At 29.9% G+C, this 23,160-nt stretch overlaps 1 long non-coding RNA gene across 1 annotated transcript; it reads left to right on the plus strand.

Moving 5' to 3' along the window:
• Nucleotides 1-408: 408 nt before the first annotated feature.
• Nucleotides 409-16,692, plus strand: LOC134267318 (uncharacterized). The gene is made up of 3 exons (XR_009992133.1): nt 409-1,050; nt 1,259-1,303; nt 15,897-16,692. It is a non-coding gene; the product is annotated as an uncharacterized LOC134267318 (long non-coding RNA).
• The last annotated feature ends 6,468 nt before the right edge of the window (nt 16,693-23,160 follow it).

Raw genomic sequence — 23,160 nt, forward strand, 5'->3', positions numbered from 1 at the left:
AAGGCGAATTTATCCCTCGTAGTGAGCTTCAGTATTTTACAAAGGCTTATGGTTACATTTATTGTTGTATAATCTCTAGATAATCTTTCAGAGAGTTTTAATCCAAAAGAATAAATATCAGAAAAGGGGAAAAATTATGGTTGCATGCTACCTTTCTGATCATATATTTTTTTTTAAATTTTATTGCTTTTAACATGTTTCAAAAGATTTTTCGTGTTTCAAAATGCCAGCTCTTTTGTAATTATTTTCATTGCAACTGATTCTTATAAATGCCGTAAATGAAACAACGTGTGAAGCCTAGTTTATTTATTAATCTTTTCTTCTTTCGCTTACTAAACGATTCAATTTTCGTATCAACAATGTGGCTTAATGTTATTCTTCAGACTAGGATGTTTACACAGGGTACTGTTTTGTATGAAATTGAAATCATTTGGAAAAGAGTGAAACGACATTTTTCTCGATAAAACCCGATATCGCACGTAGATTAGTGCCTCAAATCACCGTAGAGCGAGTCGTTTACCGCCCGCTAGGAGGGGGTGGTTATTCTCAAAATCGGCGAGCGCATACTGCCCGACATGGCCTGCATGTGAGATCGCCACAATGTCGTGTTTTAGTTTATAGAGCATAACAACAAATTCCAGTCAGTCTGTCGTCGAATCTGTACATTCAGCTCGCATGCTTTATGGCAAAAGAGGGTTTAGTTTCTACAAATAATGTCTCCAGTTCACCTTTTTCTATTATAGAATCTAACAGAATCTAATAGCAAAAAAACCCCACATGCCCCGGCTTCCCTTTTTATTTCTGTTTCTCGTGAACGAAGTGTTTTTGTCTGCCCCTAGCACTATCTTTATTATATCTCATATGCATGTTTTCGTATATCTTGGCGAGTTTTATTAAGCGTTTTGTTACCCAGATGTATAGGTTTTAAATCATCCTTAAAATTTGACTGTTTTCACTTAATTTGCGTCCTAGAGAAACAGTTGTTACATGATACAGACGTTGAGGATTTTCCGCACTCCGAGTTCGTTACCATTTTTTTGAAGTTACAATGTAAACTGTTTTCTATTATCTTGATTTTTAAAAAGAGTTCCGTGCATCATGGATAATTTGTAAATAGCCATTAAAGTAGATTCTAGTACTTTAAAAACATTTATTATTTTGTAAAAAGTTTTCCTTTTTAACCCTGACTTTTATTCTCCCGAACCCTTATAATTTAACTGATTTTGAACTACATAAAAGTATCTTTCATTTTTTATAGGTTAGATCAGTTTCGTTTGAATTAGTGTAAAGATGGATCGACTTGGTGAGTATAAAATTTTTTCATGTTCGTTATGGATGGTAAATGTAAGTCAGTTTTTTTTAATAGCTTCTGAATCAGATCTCAAAAAAGAAAGATGTATAATACATTAATAAAAAAGCTTTAACTGAAGATTGTGAATTGATTATTGACGAATATGATCTATGATTAACAATAATTGAAAACGGAAAATAAGAAACACTTCCTTGAAATTCTTTTCCTTTTCTTTTACTTTCCTGTCTTAAAATTGAATATCTATTTTAATACTTCTGGTTATCATTGATCAGATTTAGTTTACTAAGAATTTATAACCAAAAGAACTAAATCCGAACAGATTAAAACAGCAAAACACTTCTCAAAAGAACACCTTTAAACTTTAATTGCATTATTTTTAGAAAGTTTTGATTCTAACTTTTATATTACATAATTTCACACTTCTTATGAAATAAATCTTTGCAAGGAATTGCAGCCAATTTATATTCTGACCTTTAGATATACAAATAAATTCAAATTTGCTGTTTTAAGCAATAACTTTATTAACTTTAAAATTATGATGATTTTTTTTAAGATAAAGCAATAATAAACATATCAATATACAACAAACTTTATAAAAATAATCTTTTTTGTATTTGTTATAGTTGTAATGTAAAGACTTAATTCAAGAACTAATATACAAAAAGCTCACTTTATTTTAAAGAAAGAGCTCGAGGAACTTTGTTATTAACAACAAATATATTATATTCCAGACAATTCATTAAAAGATAAATGCGCAATTCTAAGAAACATAGACAGATTAATTATCTACCAATGAACAAAAAGCTTAATATTCGTTAAGAATAGATAAAAACAAAATTAGAAAAAGAATGTTAAAATATTAAAGAAATTACTATTGGGACAGGTGTATTGGTGCTCATTTTGGTTTACGGTCTGAATAATACAATAGCAAATAATGCACACCTGTGTTTCTGCATATTTTAAAATAGAACTGTTTTAAGTGATATAGCATGCACAAAGGTCAATGAAATAAAACGAATTTATATGATATCCGAAGGATTCCAATTTTACTCAGTTTCAACGAATTCTGAGGTACAGACTGCTTCATAAACACAAAGTCCAAGCTCGCCTTTTTGCAAAGTTTGCATCTTTTAGGAATAATTTTTTCCTGGACATTACAAAATCGGAATATCGTATCTTCAAGCAATAAAAATTAAGTGTTGCAATACATATGCAAGTAAATGATTACAGTTTGTTACAAATACAGAAAATGTTATTAAAAAATTATTTAATCAGACTCTGATCACAGTAATCAAAATACTTGTCTGTAATGCATGTATTTTACTTGGGTTGGTATTTAGTAGAAGATGCATTGTATGTTTGTTTGTTTGTAATTTAAAGATAGGTTTAATTGCTCTCTGCGTTTCCAAGGCACAATGTATTTAGCTAGAATTTCATGAATATTTATCCAAAACTAGGAAAAGTAATAAATTGATATATGCTTTAAAAAGAGCAATTCCTGAATGAATAAATGTGCCCTAATAGGTTCCTAGTCTGCGAGTTTTATAGTTAAAGGTTTATGTAACATTAACTTATTCGGCAATTTACATACGCTTTTTCTGGTATCAAATGCTTCTAAAAACCATAAGATTTTTGTTTTGCTTAACTTGATACTTAAAAGGAGAAATAACCCAATACACAATATCGGTAATATTTATTTCTAATATTAAATCCAAAATACAATATATTTCTTTATCTCCCAACGTTTCGCTGAAAACTTATTATGAAATGTTCTAATTTTACATACTTTAGTTCACCTATAATACATATGTAAATGCTTAAAATGTTTTTTTTAATGATGAGCGTATTCCTGATTGATCTGCTTTTGACATACAAATCTGAGTCTTTGCAATCACTACCAAAGCTTGTACTTGACAATGGCGAGAGTAAGAAGTCCCCTTAGGCCATTTTTTTCAGTAGCTCCCTTTGAGTGCTGATAATTGGTAATTGCCAGTCAAGTACAACTTAAGGCTAGATATCAAGAACCTCAACTGTACAAATTCTGTAGTTAGTCAGATAAGAACATTTTCACTGAGTTGATACGTGCCAAGATTTAATTAGACTGGAATTGTGCTTTGAATATCGGCATAGGTAAATATTCCGCCTGTACAGATTATATATACTTTAGTAGTACTGAAGGAAATGTTATAACTTACAGTGTATAAGCGTAAAAGATTCTGGTTTTTTTTAACTTAATGAAAAGGAGATTTTAATGTTTATTTTCACTGGACAAAGACTTTCATTTTTTTGCTTGAATTAATTTTTGTTATTTTTGCAAATATATTTTTCATAATTTTTAAAAACGAATTTTTAATTTGGCGCTTTTTGAAAATAAAAAAATATTGTATTTTACGAACTTTGTCACTAGGTATAAAATGAGAAAATTATGAACTATGATAAACCTGTCGGGAAAATATTTTTTTTTTATCATGAGCAATTTATTCCTTAATGTTAATGCTACTGTTTATAATGTTTTAATAATGATATGATAATTAAATTGTTACTAATATAAACATGTAATAGGTCATTGTCTTGCTTTTCAATAGATAATTTAACATTAAAACCTGTTATATGGTAGATTTTTTAAATTTATAGAAATATACTAGACAAGTTCAAACCAATATTATATATGAGAGATATTCTATATGAATATGCATGAATATAATTATGAAAACAAAATGAATAAAACAGTTAAAACAAACAAGCAAACCGAGTTTCATATATGCTTTAAAACAGAAAATATTTAAGTCGTATATTATTTTTGGAATTAACTTTTATAAAAATTGTTCTTTGAACTACAATAATTTGTAATCCATTCCGCAAAACACGTGGAAACATCTGTTTCCTTCAATCTAATAGAATAAAAGAATCTTTTTTTGCGTCTATCCTTTTTTTTCTAAATTATTATTTTATTAAATTAATTGCGACATAAAAAACTGTACTTTTATAATTTCCAACTGGATGTCCTTTTGGTATATAATGTATATTGGAACGACATTCAGGAAAATTGTCACCTGTTGTATGGGCACTTTGAAATCGAGTACTTATTGCAATTGACGCACACTTGATGGATTTTGGTACGTTATGGTATTTTCTTTTTCTAAAAATAATTTTCAGATACATTGCGATTGATTTTAGGAGTTTTTACCTCTCCGATGTCTGGCACTTTCTAGAAAAAAAATATGATTCACGCAAAGAGTATACCTGTTAGAAAGAATATTTCATATATAACAACACTTATGAATAATTAGTCTTAAAATTCCCCATGAGAAAAGTAATTTTTTATTCTAATGATGTTCTTGGGATAAATAATTAATATATATTAATTATCTATATTTTGTTTCCTTAAGCGTTCGTGTAAAAGAATTTTCCTTTTCTTAGCTAAAATTTCTGTTAAAATCAAACAATACTTTCAACATTTGAGATAGAAACTTTATTGGAAATTAACCTTGTTCTGTTGAAGAAGATTTATTAAAACATGAATTTGATTTAAAAGAAAACAACAAGAAAATAAAAAATACCCATCCACCCCCTCTGTATCTCTCCCTGCCTCTCTGTATATCTAATAATCATGTCTAAAATTGGGTTGTAAATTGAATTATGGAAAAGAACCGTCTCTGCTGATTATTTTAGGGTCAGAAGTATTCCGTTTCTAACGTGCACTTAACTTTTCCACCAACCAGAAAGAAATTATAAATAATGTGCAATATGATACAGCTACATATTGTTACACATGTTGAGTATGATCAACATGAAAATTCTATATACGAATAAGAAAATTAATCTTCTCTGTTCATTTCACTGATTATTCATAAAAAAAAAGATAATATGTACCTAACAATGCAATGCTGTTAGTTTATTTTGCTTAACAAAAAGTCAATCAGCTTATTCATTAAATGTTAGTTGAGATGTGCAGGTCTTATATATCGTACTTAAGTGATGGGATTTGATATAATAACCCCAAATCAAGCGATAGCACTTAATTAAAGGCGTTAATCAGCGTAAGATCTCTCAATGAGTTCACACGGACACCCTTGGCTTCCCGCATGAGATATTATTAACGTTCCACACTTGTAACTTATTGATAAACATAATTGATTTTAAAGTATATAAACAATCACAAGTAGTCCCCAAAACCACACTATAGACTGAGAGCCGCAAATCTTCCTTAACAAAGTGTTTTACTAGCTTCTATCAATACGTAGGTTGCACAAGATGAAAGGCTTATGTAAAAGATACTTAAAGGAGTATCTTGTCTCCGTTGAGAAACACTTAAGATTGATATAAATAAGCGACAGCTACTTTTTTTCTGATTTGTAGTAAGAGCTATAGAGCTTCATGGGAAGTTATTTAAAATCCATGATTAAAAATTAACTATGGTATCTGTTGGATCTCAATATGTTTCTATAAGGAGGAAAGTACATTATTTGAATTATCTTTACATGCATTAAGTAAGGTGCTTGGTATCTTTAAATTGCATTCATAAAGTGAGTGCTCGGCATTGTTATTTTTTGTATTTTATTATCTCTGTTAATATTAAAAAGTCTCGAAACTTTCTACTTTTACTTTTTATCATTTAATGAGTGTAGCATTATAGCCGTGTGACATAACGGTTTTTCCACAGGAGAAAAATTGTAGTATGTATTAAAGTTTTTGTGAGTTTTTAACCAATTTATTTATCTGTAATTCTTAAAGTGTAACTTTCCTATGCTATCTCTTTATTAAAAATCTGTCTAACCTTATTTGATATTTAGATAATGTATGATAAATTTGTTTTGAAACTCTGATATATTTGTTAGAACATTCATTGTAATCATTATCATATTAATAGAACATGTACACGTCAACATAGATGATAAACCAGTAAATCTAATAAGAACATCAGCTACTATTATGATTCAGTAAATTGTTCTTCAATAACAGCTGAGCATGTAACGATTTAATGATGTGATTTTGTTTACCGGATTTAAGAGCGGGGACACACAGAAAGGGCACGACCGCAGTTTATATCTAGCTTTGATCAGAGACCCTCGCTATTACTAGTTCTGTACTAATTTTCCTGTTTAGGAGAGCACCGATCAGGGGTTTAGCTGTGCGCAGTTTCCGGTTTGGGGATTTCGTTGACACGTATATTTCCTCTATTATCGATGGCGTCTTCCGTAGCTTTGGGAGTAAGATTTATGTTTACTCTAATAAATTGGGTCATTATTATATATATGAACAAGTATGCGAACATTGTGTACAAAGAAAGCACAAATTAAAGATCCCCAGTTTTCTCTCTAAGATGCAAAATTCAATTGGTACACGTTGTGTTCAGAATAGGTTAGGGGTCACCCGGTGTATCACACCAATAAGAACAAGTATCATGATTTAAAAATTATAATTTTTTATTAGAATTTTTAAAAATGAGAAAACATTTTTCCCAAAAAAGTATCCACTTTTAAGTAAAAGTACTGGCAAACTTTTGCAATAAGATTTTGAAGACTGGCATTGTCTATATTATTATTTTCGATTTTTCAGATGACATATTGACTTAGGCAATTGTATTTATTCATTTGGAAGGATACTCTTAAATCAGAACAAGAAAATAATAATTGAGAAACATACCAATGTTATGCAAATATAAATACATGTATTTCAACTTTGAAAAGTGTCTTTAAATTAGTATCGTATTAGTTTTTTATTACATAATTATAGCTAACAATTTCCTAACTGTAGCTTATACTATTTACAATATTTTGATGATAATCCAAATTTAGTTTCATGTTTCCAAGTATAAAGTAAAATTTGCATGATTATTTAATCCCGTTTCACACAAGTTGATAATAAAAATTATGCGATAATCGGTGAAGTTCAATTATTAATAGCACTTTAGAGAGAAGATAATATTAGTAAAAAGCTGTTGAAAATCAATCACACCAGTCTACTCAAAAAGTTACGACTAGAAATATCAATCCAAATACATGTACGTGTGTATGTACATGCATATATACTTTTTACCTTATGAAAAGAAACATGCGACGAAACATGTTTTGTAAGCTATGATTTTCTTTAAACAAACTTTGAACCTCAGAATATACTTTCTGAAATATTGAACCAGTTATCTATTCATAAGTGTAAACCTACTAATTGATCAATGTGAAAAAGTGAATTGTTCAGATTTGGAAAAAATAGCCTTTTTATTTTCAAAATTTGTTGAGGACTTATTGATCGTTTCATTTTCTATATCGACAAAAGCTGACAAAAATTATGTCAAATATAATGAAAATGCATTCGAGAAAATACTTTTGGAAATTAAGGAAACGACTTACCCCCCTTTATCCCCATTTGTTTACTTCCTGCTTAGACAAGCTGGATGGTGTGTTGAAATACATACAGTTTGTTTTGTAACTTGGGGCACTGAAAATGTCCCGCGTTCAACATTGATATCAATTTTCTTCTTGATTTTGATGACAATTTTTCTCATTTATTTTCCACCACCGCCATTATAATGTCTTGGTTTATTTTTTTTTTTTAGCATTAAAAATTTCTTATCTGTCAACTGCAAAGATATAAGAAAATAATCCTGTTTTTCCTATCACATGGTCCAAAAAATTGTGAAAGTTTGAGATTATGTTATCACTATCCTTGATATCAAAGATTAGTAAGAAAAATGCCATTGTACAGGAAACGTCTGCAACTAGTAATATAAGTTCATGTTACTTATGTTACGTTTCTTTGTATTTTGTTTCAAAAGACCCGATTATATCAGAACCTTAATGTTTAAGGCAGCTACAAAATAGTAAAACAAAAGGAAATTGGAAATATTTTAAGAATTAATATAGAAGAATTTATATTAAGTTAAAAATATATTGCTTCTCTATTTAACCACGATAAACAACAAATTTATCAACAACACAAAGTCCAACACAGCTGCGTCATATCTGAATATTTTACTATAAAAGAAGTCAATGGCAATCTAAGAACAAAGTTTTATTATAAACGTGATGACTTCAACTTTCTATCGTCGACTTCTTTGAATCATGTAGCAATAAAGTGTATATCGTTATCACCTGTATACGGGATTTATATGTCCCTCGAGTGATTCGATAAGCAAGATCATTCTCTACGTATGAACAATTTCTACATCAAAACAATCTACTGACACAAATGTCTATGAAACAAAAGTATCAACAATCTCATTTAAAGGGATGTTTTTCTAAGTTCTATATAATTACTTTTTCAAATACAATTCATCATTTAGACAAATACTGACTGATATTTTTTAAATTAATTGTTATGCCGTAATATATACGCTAAATTGTCTACAGATTTTTCTGTTTTTCATGACAAGGAGCAGAGGGCGGGTGTGACCGGTCGATAGGGGATGCTTACTCCTCCATGACACCTGATCCCACCTCTGTTATTTTAGAGGTCAGTTTTTACTCTGATCTTGATATATATTGTTTGAATGGGTTTATGAATGTGAATACTGTTCTTTATCTCCATATTTTATCATAAGAATTTCAGATAACAAGGAAGACTAATTATAAACAGGAAGAATTGAAAAAAAGTAGTCTTTTTTTAAAACGAGGAACAGATTGGATCCCAAGCAATTCAGGATGTGTTGTAATATCTCCATCTTAACTGTGGTTGTCATGAGCAGAATTGTTAAGATGTTATGAAAGGGTCACTACTTCCTTTCTCCACATTAATATCATATGGATAAACAAAATTTGCTTATACTTTTCTCTGGATGTATTATACTTCCACTTTTTTGTGGAATATGAATTGCTTTTTATTATGTATCACAAATATATTATTGAGATAACACGTTTTGTTTTCATCAGATTGATAAATATTTCAAGTATATATCGGTTTTTCCTTGTGAATTTAGAAAGTAGTCGAATATTTAAGGCTGTTTATTACTTATAACGATTAAAGCTTACTCAATATCATGTGTTTTTCATTTCGTTCCAGTATGAGTTCGGAAGCATAATCTATATAATTGACTCTTGTACCAGATAATGATGTGCCTGGTACTTCCATTGTAATTGTGATTTGGTTAAGAACAATACTTATGTTGAAGAGTATTCGATTTACATATGCCTAAAGTGGCATCTGAAAGGTTCCTGCATATGCAAGCACTGTCCATAGATTTATACATAATGGGAATACATAAGTTATTCTAACTCTTGACCGTGTTTTTACCTATAAGCAATATTTACAGTTAACTTTAGGGGAAAATAAACTTATAGAAAATAACCACCCTTTCTTTTTTCTTCTTTTATTTTCTCTTCAGTATTGCATTAATTGAGGCATTAGTATAGAAAACTTCTGGTTCTTAAGGAATTCAATTTATTATTATTTTATAGTAAGTCAAACATGCATATATGTTTTATTTCTATACAAGGGAAGACATCAATATAAAGTAATCATAAATTCAAAAGTTTGTAAAGAGTTCATCTTGTGTTATTTAAAAGAAATCTACTATTTTTGAGAAAACATCCTTTTGAAAATAATTTTTGGCATGAAAAAAAAAACACCTCCACATCTTAAAAATTTCTTTTAGAATCGAATTTTAATCTTTAGATTTGAAGCTTGATATTTTTGCACAGATTTAGTGCCGATATTTGAAATGTTTCGGTATTCGTCCTTAGAGCTTTTTCTTTTTGGGTCTTTGATGCTTCCACGCTGATATATTCTTTATCCAGTTTATTACCTTTCAATTTTAATTTATTTAAATTTGATACATTTAGCATGTTTTATTTTTGCAGATTGAACCTTTAAATATAATTTATCAATGTATTGCTTATTTTTGTCTAATTTTTTTGTCTAGAGGGATTAATGTTACTGTTGAGCAATTAATATTTCCTTTAGTTTTTATAAAAGAACTTTAAAAATAAACTTCTATTATAGGATAAAGAAAAATATCTGTTCTTTTGATAAGTTCCTCAAAAAGGGATATTGTATAAATGAGATGTTATTCAATGTGGTTATAACAATCTTGCCAGACCAGGTGGTATAGTAAATTCTTTTCTAGAAGTTGATTTTAAACTGAGGTACTCAGTTAGTCAATATCTAAATTTATTCCAATTTGTAGACTCAAAAATTATTACTTAGTTACTTTAATCACTTTATTAATTATTAATAAATTATTACTTAGCTACTTTTATCATTTTCTTTAATCATTTTCTTCATATATTAGACACGTATAAAATGTTGTCAAAGATTTCTTTTAGATTTCAAAATAAAAGTTTAATTCAAAGTATGCTTTCTTGAAATACCAACTATAGGTATGATACTGCATTTATTTAACCGATTGAAATGACGTTTTGTTTGTTTCAAAAAAAAAAAAAAAAAAAAAAAAAAACAATGAGAAAAATGCATTATACTTTAATTAGAATATTTTGGTCAGTAGGAAAATACAAATTTCAATTAAAAGATATTTATAATTTATTTTAAGTTTATTTCTAATATATTGTTGATAAGAGTAGCATATATACGTTGTTGTAAACATTGCTGTTTTTGGATGTTTATATATTGGTCTGTTTAAAAATAATAATTATACAAAACATACGAGGGTTGTCCAAAGAGGTCATTGGCCCGCTGCTGTTTGTCTTTGTTGTTATTTATAAAATTGAATAGTGATTTATTAAAGTCTCAATAAAATCTAATACAATTTAATTTATTTGAAAATTGAAACTGTATTTAGCCTCATGCCATGTGTGTTTCTTCGACATGCTTGAATGTTTTCTTTTTGATTTAATCAATCATAACAAAAATTCACTTTGACTTGGATTTTAAAGAAATATTTAGGCATGCAATGTGTATATCTAAACCATTCAAAATAACAATAGCAACTTTAAAAATGTTCCATAAATTTTTACCTTGCATGTCAAAACTAACAATCGCAACCAGTTTTTACTGTTTCACATACATAAGAAAAGGGAACAAAGAAAACAGACTTAATAATACTAAGTGGTCATATATTATTAGACATCACAGCCAATACAACTTTAAAACAACTAACAACGTCAACTTAAAATGAATCTTACAAATCACAACTGTTAAAAAAATATTATAGTAAAAAGGTTATTACAAAAGAGCATAAAATTCAGTAAAAACGTGGAACACCACATATAATAAGAAAAAAATATGGATGATAGAGGACCATACTCCAGAACGTCTTGATATATTATGCAAACGTATTTTAGATGACAAAAATAATGTGAATTAATCAAGAATTTAAGAAAAATATTATTGTTTATTGTTAAACCTAGGTATGCACATGGCATCAAAATTGTTTCAATACAAAAATATATTTTCTTTCATTTACTCTTAAATTATTATTATTGATTTAGAAATTCGAGATTCTTATGAAGGGTTTTCTCGGGCTTTCAGATCATATTGTATTATTCTGATCTACTTGGGATATGTAGGCTTTGACTTTTGTTTTAATGTTTCTGAAGCTTTTTTAAATTCCTCTCTCCAAAGTAAACGCAATGATTCATAAACAACATGGAACATCAGAACATGGTTTCAGCTACAAACAATCGCATAAAAACCTTCAGACCATTCATTCTGATAATCTTTTTCTTTGCAATAGTATATAAAATATGTGCGTGTATCAACGTACAATATCTATTGTGAATAGTCTCGTAGCTTAAAAAGCAAATGCTCCACCCAGACTTTTTGCTAATTAAATCAATTAAAAAATTTTGAGATGACCGTTTGATATATACTTAAGAATGTGTTGATAAATTAAAAATCAAATTAATCACTTGATATTTGTGTTAAGTCAAATTCTTAAAGTTTAATGATAGTTCAAATTATAGGATCACGTGCATGCTTACTTTCAATGGAACATAAATAAATTGCAATGAATATTATGACTTAAAATAGCTTTTCAATTGGACATCGTTGAAAAACACTTTTGGATTTGTATTTTGTAATGAGTAGCTCAGTGTCTTTAAAAGGATAAGTATTGGTGATACTAGAAATAATGCATTTGGAGATCTCAAAATTAGGAAATTGTCTCTTGTGATCAACAACATAGAAAAATTGAAGTGGGATGGTCATCAAAATTTTACAGCAATTTCCAGTGATTTTCTAAAAAGTGTTAGGAAGTATGATGTTGCAACCAGCCCGAGGAGATGAAATTAGAACACGTGAAAATGTGTCACTGCTATCTTACTCACATCGGGCCGGACGTCGGCACTTGTAAAATTTTCCCTTTCTATAACAGGACAACGGGGAGGTTTCGAAATGTTATCTCTTAAAAAGTTATTCTTTTAATCTAAATCTTTACTCACTTATTATCATAGCTTCGTGTACGATAGGAAAGACAAAAGAGAAAGAAAGAGGTAGAGAGAGAAAAATAGAGAGAGCGATCATGTATAATAAGCATATTAAATGCCTAACACCTGCAAAAGATCAAACAAATGTAAATTTTAATTCATTTTTTAACTTATAAGTACGCGTCTTCTGAAATATTTTTATATACTACTGTTTAGTAGTTTTTGGCATTAATGAATGTCTTGTTTTATTTGGTCGAGATTTATAACAATTGACAGCCTTCAAAATTACATTTACTTCAGTTTGATAGAATTTTAAACCACATCTCGAAGATAATTGCGAACGATGAAATTTTGGTACGTCTCAGCCGCCACATCAATTAGATTATTTCCGGAATAAATATGTTGTCCAGACTCGTATCCATTATAAACCTACTGCAATATTTTTACGTGAAGATTTCCAAGATAATTACTTAAACTTTGATATAAATTCAATCGTAGAAATATTTTAATCAACATGCATTGCGATTGACAAACAAAAGCAAACAATAACGTAAAAAAAATTAAATCGACGGTTATCAAACAAAACAAAATATTTTAACTGAAGCAAAAACTAAACTAAATCACAATCATTCAAATAAAATTGTAATTTTTGAACGTATATTATTATTAAATTTAATCTTCATATTATAATACGAAAAGGCGACATTAATTTAATCAATATTTTATTATGTTAGATTACATAATTGGATTGGACATCAGGCATGGCCTATATAAGTCCTCTCCAAGGCGACATTACTAAATAAGGAAGACTTCTTTCTTGCATAAATCAGAGTGCATTCCGACAAAAATATATGAAATAAACTGAATAAAACATAAGAGTAGAAACAGAAGTGCTTCCTTAGTGACGCTAGTTCTAAGTATTTTTGATATATTATCCTTTGATGAAAATTTTGAATACTTATGCGGCATTTTTTTCAAGAGGACACATTACGTGTCATTGTGAAATTAGGTTAAGATGCTTCATATGCAAAGAAGATTATATATTTGGTCAAAGTACATATAAAATTAATATTTATGTTATTTAGATGTATTTACACCCTTGCCATATTTTCACTTTTACCACTATTGTTTTCAGGAGGTTTGAATGAACAAATATCAATAAAACGTTTTGCGACGATTTCACGAGAATCGACTTAAATTGTAACATTTGGGAAAATTCAACTTACCTATTTTGACAAATTGTATTTTATCAAATAAAATTTGCAAAAATTACAATCAAATTGCATATTTCATAAAATGAAATTTCGAAAAGACTAAATAAGTATAAACTCGCATCTGTAAAGAAGTCATACTAGTTATGTTTCCGCATTCTCATTTCATGCAAAGTATGAACGTAGTTTACAAAAACATACATGTACATATATTTCTCTTATATGTCCTTTTATATATTTTTAAAAAGAAATTTACAATTTATGCATCATTTCTTTCCCTAAATAATCATAATTAATCGTTTTGAAAATTTACATTGAAATTTCTTATTGAATTTATAACAATACTGTTTCTTATTTTTTCTTTTCAAAAACCCCTTTTCAGAAGCACTTTAAACTGCTATAAACAGGTATGATTAATATTTGAAACTGACATTTAATGACATACTTGTATTTCCCAGTTGTTTCATAATCTACCGCCTTCTTTTCTTCAATTTTCCTATATAGTATAAGCGGCTTGAGTCATTGTACCTGCAAGAAAAGATTTTGTGTATCCCATCAGCTAAGAAAATAACATCCTCGTCAAATCAAAAAAAAAAAAAAAAAAAAAAAAACGACAAAGAAGTTTATTTAAAAAAAAATGAATAATTATTGTTATTTAAAATTTTGCAAAGTTTTAAATAAATATATAAATAAGAGCAAAAGCCCCATAATATCTGAATAGAGGAATTGGTATTCGCTTGGTATTTCAAAATCTGATATTATTATTTAATGAAACTTATCAATAATTAGTGTTTTATCAATAATTAGTTTTTTTCATTCCATTCTGTAAAAAAAAGGATTAAACGTTAAATTCAGATTTCAAAGTATACAAAATTAACCTATTTAATGTATAATTTGTAAGACATCATTAGAAATAATAAAAGAAAATATAATATTATTCCATAACTGCACAGAAAATAATATTATGGGCATGTTTTTTAAATCAAGTCCCACCTCTTTTGCCAGTTTTAGTCATGTGTGTTTTATTGTGTACATGCTTATAGAGTTCTATATGCATTGTTGTTCTATATTAATCAGGGCAAATTTAACATATGCATTTCATTTTTTTTGTATGTACCTTTTGGGTTGTTTTTAATTTATTATTGTGACAGGTGTAACATATATTTAATAACAAACAATACTGCTGTATATTTCATTGGCATTTGTAATAAAAGCTCTTTTCAATTCAAATATTTGTTGATATCATTTTTTGGCAAAAAACAGAGCAGAGTAGATTCTGCCAGAAAAATGAGGATTGGTACATGAAGTAAAAATAGACGATGGTATAATTAAAAGTAAATCATTACTCTCGTAATTTAAATGCATTTTTGAAGCAAAAAGTTCTCTGATAGCTCACTGGTCATAAGTGCCAAGGACATATAAATTTGCACAGCCTTTGATTTGGTGGTGTCCCAACATGATTGAATAATATTCTGGAATGGATGTTAAGCAACAAACAAAATTCTTAAAATCCCAAATAAAGTGTATTTTTCTAGTGGAAATCTTCAAGATTCATTCCCTTTAATGCAAACGATTAAACGGCAGGGAATGCATAGACTTTTAATATACCAGGATTTCCAAATGCAATTTGTACATTGTTTCGACTCATTATGTCATCTTTTCCCTCACAATGTTTATTTGCATTATTAACCTTTCTTCTTCACAACCGACGGCTTTTACAATCATTTCATCAATCTTTATCATAAATTTTTAATGTGTGGGTAAATAGATTTTTTGGATGTCATCGGTTCGTTCTTTAGCATCTGACCGTGCCGACAAATCCAAGACCACGAGTTAGCGCGGTATTAAAAATTTGAGGCACGAAATTAAATTCAAGTATTGAATATTTTAGGGTATCAATCATAATTTCAAAGAAATATCAATTTGGATGGTAAAAAAAATTGCAAATATTCAAAGTAAACATGATTAGAAAATTCCAATCGCCTACATGTATATATTTTACGGGTATGAAAATGTTAACATTTGTTTGGCGTGATCTACTTTTTTTCATTGCAGATTTTGTCGATATGATGCACTGCCTACGAAGCAAAGAAAATTGCACTCCTCAAGTTGTCGTTCACAAAATCTCAATTCCTGCAGCCAGGCACCGATAACGCCTCTTTTGAAGTTAATTTCACGCTGAAGAAATCGACATCGTTGGATTAAAAATTTAATAACATAACTAAATTAATTTCAACTCTAATTACGCTACGTTATCATTGCGATTAAATGTATAATAAACAAAACGTTTCAAAATGTTTGAATTTAGAACTCTTTACGACGGGAGGTAGAAATGTGAATTAAAAGATGAAACAGATCAATCTATTTATTATCTTGTTTTATATAAAAGTCTATGCTAATTTTCATGATAAAAATCAAAATAGAGGAATCTCATTTAAGAAAACGTGTTATAAATGTGGCGATATACAATCTAACAAAACCGATTAAGATGTTATTTTGTTCTATGACGGAATATTTGCCATCCCCCGGAGAAGCGCTCGTCTATCAAAGCCATCGCGTGAAGACCTTTTTATTGCTTATCAGAATCCCTACCCTGTTTCAAGATAGCATTAAGTGTAATTAAGTATACACATGCCGCTTATAAGCAGGCTCCGATCGCCTTCTATAATAAAATCATTTCTCATTAAACACGAACTGTGATAAACATTGTGTGTGTTGTATGTCTTTGAAATGTTCAGGTTATTTTCAACTGGAAACCAAACTAATGATGCTTAAACAAAGGCACGTATTTGTTTTCTATGACATTAATTTCATATAGTTGTCTGAATTTTATTTACAAGTTAAAATTATCCCAAAGATTGTTAAATGAATATGTTCATTGTTTTAAATGAAAGAAAGTTATTTTTCCATTTGAAAATTAATATTTTCACCATATTTTTATTGCATATACCATTTTATTTTCAATATCTTAATTTTCATTTAGTATATGATTGATCGTATTATAAAAAAGAAAGACGTACTTTAAAAAAAAAATTCATGAAAAATATTCTAACTCGTCCTTTTGATTTTAAGTCAAGTTCATTTTATAAGTTTTGATAAATGTATATATAATAAGAAAACCCTACGAAATAGAAATTTTGAGCCTTATCAAAATCTTAACGATCACTTTTACGGAAATGAATTCAAAGTTTTTGTAATAAAAAGTACAATTATGAAGATTTTAAAGAGTTTTTGATAAATAAAAATATAATGATAATTTTGTTTTTATTTTCAGAAATATTTGACAGTCTTTTGATTGAAAACTCTCAATATATGCTAAAGCATGGTTCATCATTTCAATAAAATTCAAAAGTCAAAAGCTTGAAACTGAAATCTACATAAGAGCCATTGAAAGTAATAAGGAATCGGGAAAAAGCAGGAATTTAGTGTATGTAGCCGGGTGTCGTGTTTGTATCAATTGAGATGTTTGTTTCCGTATATCCGCGGCATGCGATCGTTCCCATACCACTTAGGAAATAGTTTTGATTCACAAGTGCCGAACAAACATTTTTTTCAAAAACCAATCGGTACCATAAAACGTGCATTTGATTAGGAGTTGACATATGTTCCACTAATAAATATATTAGAAAAAAGTACTTTAGGAAGATAATTTTCATGTAGTTGTTGTTAGATGCTTGCCGTCAAAGACGAACAGACAGTATACAGCTCTTCTGACAAAAAGAAAAGCATTTAGTTGGGTAAAAATGTTCCATAAGCACTTGAGAGATCACAGTAGGGTCGAGGTGACGCCTGCGTTTGATTATTATACAGAGAGAAATGTTTCTCTCTTAAGATTTCGACAGCTGACTCCAAATCGTTTACATGGATTCAAAATGACAGAGAATATTACAAAACGTAAAGCTCCATCATACTTCAGTCCGACCTACGTGGATAGTTTTTAATGATTTGATCGGACGATAATAAAGAAATAATTACTGTTTCTGTATGAAATATAGCGAAAACCTAGTGTGCCCTTCCGGTGAACAAATTAAAAACCTAACGCAATTCTTACAAAATGCACATAGAAAACCATGTCTCGCTCCACAGTTCCGGCGGAAGAAGGCTACAGATGCGATATGAACCAGTTTCTGGAATTGAGATATTATCTACGCTGTCATCTATATTTTTTTTCACTTTTGAAAGATAAATTTAAAACGACAGAAAGAGCAGTTTAAAACATGCAATTTATGTTTTTCGAATTGAGATTTTTTTCAATGACGATATAAGACTATAATTACTGAGTTTAACTTGCGTTAAAATAAAGATTATCAAAATGATATATATGTATCGATGATTACATATATGTGCAGTAAACATCTTAAGTAAATGATAATGTTAGAGAAAAGGAGAAAAAAAGAGAGGAAGTGGTAAGATCTTATTCTTAGCAAAAGAGAAATGATACTGTTCTAGACCTTTTACTATCAATTCTCAAACCTATGAAAGGACTCCAAATTTTTAATTAGAAATGGGAGTAAAGTCAATGACTTTAAAAAAATAAAAACTTAATGGTACATTAAGGTTCATGTGCACGTGTCATATTGTAAATTTTGAATTTACCGGGTGGTACTGAATACAAAATTTACAAGTTGTCATGTTGTAAATTTTGAATTTACCGGGTGGTTGTGAATACAAAATTTATAAGTTGTCATTTTGTAAATTTTGTATTTACTGCCACCCGGTAAATTCAAATTTACAAAACGACACATGTATGATCGTGAATATGATCATGAATCCTATAGCACATTATCATTACAATGCTTTCAGGGAGAATTTAATATTCTGTATAACAGTTCTTGTAGGATTGTAGCACTTATAAAAGAACTTGCAAGAAACAATTAATTGTGCATATTATGAATATTAAGGCAGCTTTAAACATGCACACCACATGAGCATCTGGTTATATGATTAAACAATTTGCTGTTGATAAGTAGTACTGGTTCTATGTGTCAAAAAAAAAAAATAAAAATAAAAATAAAATAAAATAAGACAAAATAAATTTTTCATCCAAGGCCATCTTTTAAATAATTTTGCTTGCCCTCTCCCGACTCTGGGTTTTATTTAGTTGGGAGATAGGTAGGATCCCCCCCCCCCATATTTGTTGACGGGATAAGAGGAATAAAAAGAAAACAAAATTGTGTCCTGGGATGTTAAAAAAAGTTTTGAGTCGGGCCATTGTTAGTAAGTCGGGAGAGGGCAATGTAACATTTTTTTTAAAGGATGATCCAAATGATATTGTGTCTTTCATTTACAAAAATATACACTGTACAACAAATGTTTAGTATTTATATCAATAATGAAAAAAAAAACGGAAAATAAAATAATATACATTGATTAAAGCTTGATTTTGAAGGAAACCATACTTAACATCAAACGATAAAGAAATGGGCGAGTGTATTTGAAAATGACAATGTACTTAATATCATTAAAAAAAAAAGACTCCTGATGTCCGTGTTGTAAAAAAGATTTCCGCAAACTGTCGCGGCTATTGTCTGTCAGACCTATATATCTCTTTGTAACGATCTATATTGAAACATTTCTGCTTCTTATATACCACAAGGAATCAGGGCGATCAGATAGTGGAAGTTACACCCATTTCCATTCTTTCCGACTAGTCTTAACATTTTAAGTCTAGTTTGTTTTTTGCAATATTTATTTTAATCATATAAATTTATATTAAAAACTATTTATATATGTATGAATCATTCTTTTTAAATCGACTGCAATCCAAACAATGGTTCTTGGAATACTAGTAAGGTTTTAAAATAAATAATATTTTTAGCACACGAACTTACGGAATTATTTTATCATTCTAGGTATAAATTGGAGTGAGCATGTGTAAGCATGTTTTTTTTAAAAAAAAAACAATAATATATTTGCATTATTCCTTAAGACACAGACAAACTTTTATTCATATTGCATGCAGATTTAAAATTTCAACATGCCTGTACTACAAATTATTTTTTATTGGAAATCTCATCATCTCCATACAGCATCTCTTTAGACTGATGTTATAAAAAAAGTAAAAAAAAAAATGATGAAAAACATAAATACTTCTCAACAAGAAAAGCAATTAAACCCCTATGACAACCCAAAAATAAAGAAAGCATAAATAAGATACTGTGACATCCCTAATTTCTAAAAGGAAGGGGGTTCTAGGTAAGAGAAGAACCGTGAACCCATGTCCACTACGAAATATGTACTACTTACATGTTACAATTCTTTACTACGTAACCCGAAAAATTCAGTTTTTTCTAATACAAAGAAAATCAAACCCAACTAAAAATGGTCATTAGTAATTGTTGCAACGTTAAGTCCTTTGACATCATTAGTCTTGGTTTTTTTCAAAGAGGATTCACTGTCTTTTGCAGAAAAGGTACGATATGTGATTATTTTGCATCTGAAATATTATCTTCGCTAGCCAAGAGTATCTGATACGTTACTCTCCTCGCAAACCCTTGGACTATGTAGCTGTCAAAAGAAGGGATTGTTTAAGTAAAGTGATCTCGAATTTTAAATGTATGCACAGATTGCTTCATCAGCAGAAATAAATAACGTATACATTTAAATCATTATTAAGTTTTTAAAGAATAATAAACAAGAAAATATTGGTTCATGTTCATTTGTTATTTTAAGTGCAAATCTACATTTATAATAATTTAATATCAAATTTCGCACATAGCTTAAGATATTGGGTGACACCATATCTATTTGTGATCATTGTGCATTTTTCATTCCTGAGAGTAAAGAGTCAAAATATACGAATATATCCCTGAGTGCAGATATTGTCATTTATAATTACAAAAAACAAACAAACAAACAAACAAACAAAAAACAAAACCAATTGCTGATTGGTTGATCTATATCGATCCACTCCAATCACAACTTGAGAAAAAAAATCCATTTTTAACACCCTAGGCCAAAGTTTTTGTAAGGAGAGTAGCGTATCAGAAACCCTTGGGTAGCAAGATGCTGAAACATACAAAATTAACGTTCAAAGTTTACTTTGTGGAAGCATAATTTCTTAGATATTAGAAAAAGTGTATTGCTGTTAAAAATAAATTCGATCGTGCTCTATATCACTTTTATGCAGTCTAAAATCTTTAATCATTTGGATTTATAGTTAAAATATGTGTTTGGTTAAAATGTTACGTGAACAAAAATTATGACCAACATCTAGGTAATTTCTGAATGCTCCTACATAAAGAAAATTTGATACCTAATCCATTACAAAATAATAAATGCAACTTAAATGAAATATGAGATAACGAACAGTATTCAACTACAGACGTCCATGAAAAACTATACAAATCAGGAGCAGAGCTATAGCGGAACTAAAAATTAGAGGTTTGGTCAGTGCTAAGGAGGAGTGAACATCCCCTGCCGACCAGTTGTTCTGATCAGGAAAGCAAAAAAGAATCGCTAGACAATCCAGAGTGTAGCAAAATAATTGACTAACAAGATACAAAATGTATAACAAAATACTCAGTCAGCATTTTAGTTAAGGGTAGACTGTATCTGCTGATAAGCTCATTATATCGACCATAGAACTTCAAACAAGACTGTTTATATTCTTGTTTCATCAACTGTAAAATACTTCGTTTTATAATTTGCTTTTACATAGAGCATATCTTTGCGTATCAAATCAATTCAGACTCTAAACACATATGAAGGCGATAAAGTTATAAATTTCTTCACAAGTATATAAGGGATATTGTCGAGTGAGATTGAGAAGTGATCACGTTTATCATAAAGATTTGAAGTTAGGCAACCATTAAAACCTTTTTTTCAGTAAAATGTCTAATTAAAAAAAAAAGATGTGTCAGAGTCTGTGGTATCCAATATTAACGTTTACTGGGATTAATCGAGTTTTGATATGAATATTAAATATATATATATATATATATATATATATATATATATATATATATATATATATATATATATATATATATATATATATATATATATATATATATATATATAAAGCACTAAAAAACCAACAACACTGTATATCCTAAATGTCGGATCTACCAAGTAGACATGTTCTCAAGTTCAACAACTTCATGTTTAATGGAGAACATTACCTGCAGGTTAATGGCACTGCTATGGGTACGAAAATGGCACCGTCTTATGCCAATGTCTTCATGGGCAGACTGGAACGCAACTTGTTACTTCAAGCACCATTTAGGCCCCATAGCTGGTTGCGTTTCATTGACGATATAGAGATGAAGTGGGTGGAATGTACGAGAGCCTCGAGGCATTCATTACGTTTGCCAACACCTTTCATCAATCGATCAAATTTACAGTAGACGTATCTAATTCGAAAAACGTATTCCTAGATACTACATCTACCCTGATTGATGGTGAAATCGAATTCAGTCTCCACACCAAACCCACAGACTCCCACCTATATCTTATGCCCTCTAGCTGTCATCCCCCACACACTTTTAAGGGAGTGCCTAAGGGTCTAGCCACCAGAATTCGACGCATCTGTTCGTCCCCTGCCTTATATCAGGAGCAAAGTGGTCTTCTTAAGTCCCACTTATGCAAAAGAGGCTACAATGCCCGCACCGTACAAACAGCTATTGATGAGATGGCGGGACATGACAGGCAAAACCTATTACGCTACAAGGAGAAAGACAATAGCGGCAGGGTCCCTCTGGTAACCACATACCATCCCGTCCTTAAGAACCTTAGCGGTATCCTTCAAAAGAACCTACCAATTCTCCATTCAAACAAACGAATGGCAGAGGTCTTTAAGGAACCCCCATTGGCTGCATACAGACGCCCAAGGAACCTAAAGGACATGGTAGTAAGAACCAGACTGGACAACCCATTACCTAACGGGGGCTTTAAAACTTGCTCTGACAGAAGATGTCTTCTTTGTAAGCACAGCACTGACACAGACAGTTTTAGCAGCCCTGTTACAGGCCGCAGCTACAAAATACTAGGGAATTTGTCCTGTCATACTGACAACTGCATTTATCTCATCAGTTGCAAAGTTTGCTCCAAACAGTATATTGGTGAAACAGGAGATCTCCGCAGGAGAGTCAATAACCACCGTTCGACCATTAGGACCAAAAAACTCAATGAACCCGTTGGGGAACATTTCAACCTTGAGGGTCACAAATGGGAGGACATGACAGTAGTGGTGATTGACCATAGCCCAAGATGGACAGATGCTCAGAGAAAAAGCAAAGAAAAATTCTGGATGCACAGATTGAAGTCATTCCGCCCTAATGGTATTAACAAACTGAATGACTTCACCAGAATGAACGTA

The sequence above is a fragment of the Saccostrea cucullata genome, unplaced genomic scaffold (genome assembly GCF_032062105.1).
Source record: "Saccostrea cucullata isolate Sc308-1 unplaced genomic scaffold, CSIRO_AGI_Scuc_v1 ctg1642, whole genome shotgun sequence".
NCBI lineage: Eukaryota > Metazoa > Mollusca > Bivalvia > Ostreida > Ostreidae > Saccostrea > Saccostrea cuccullata.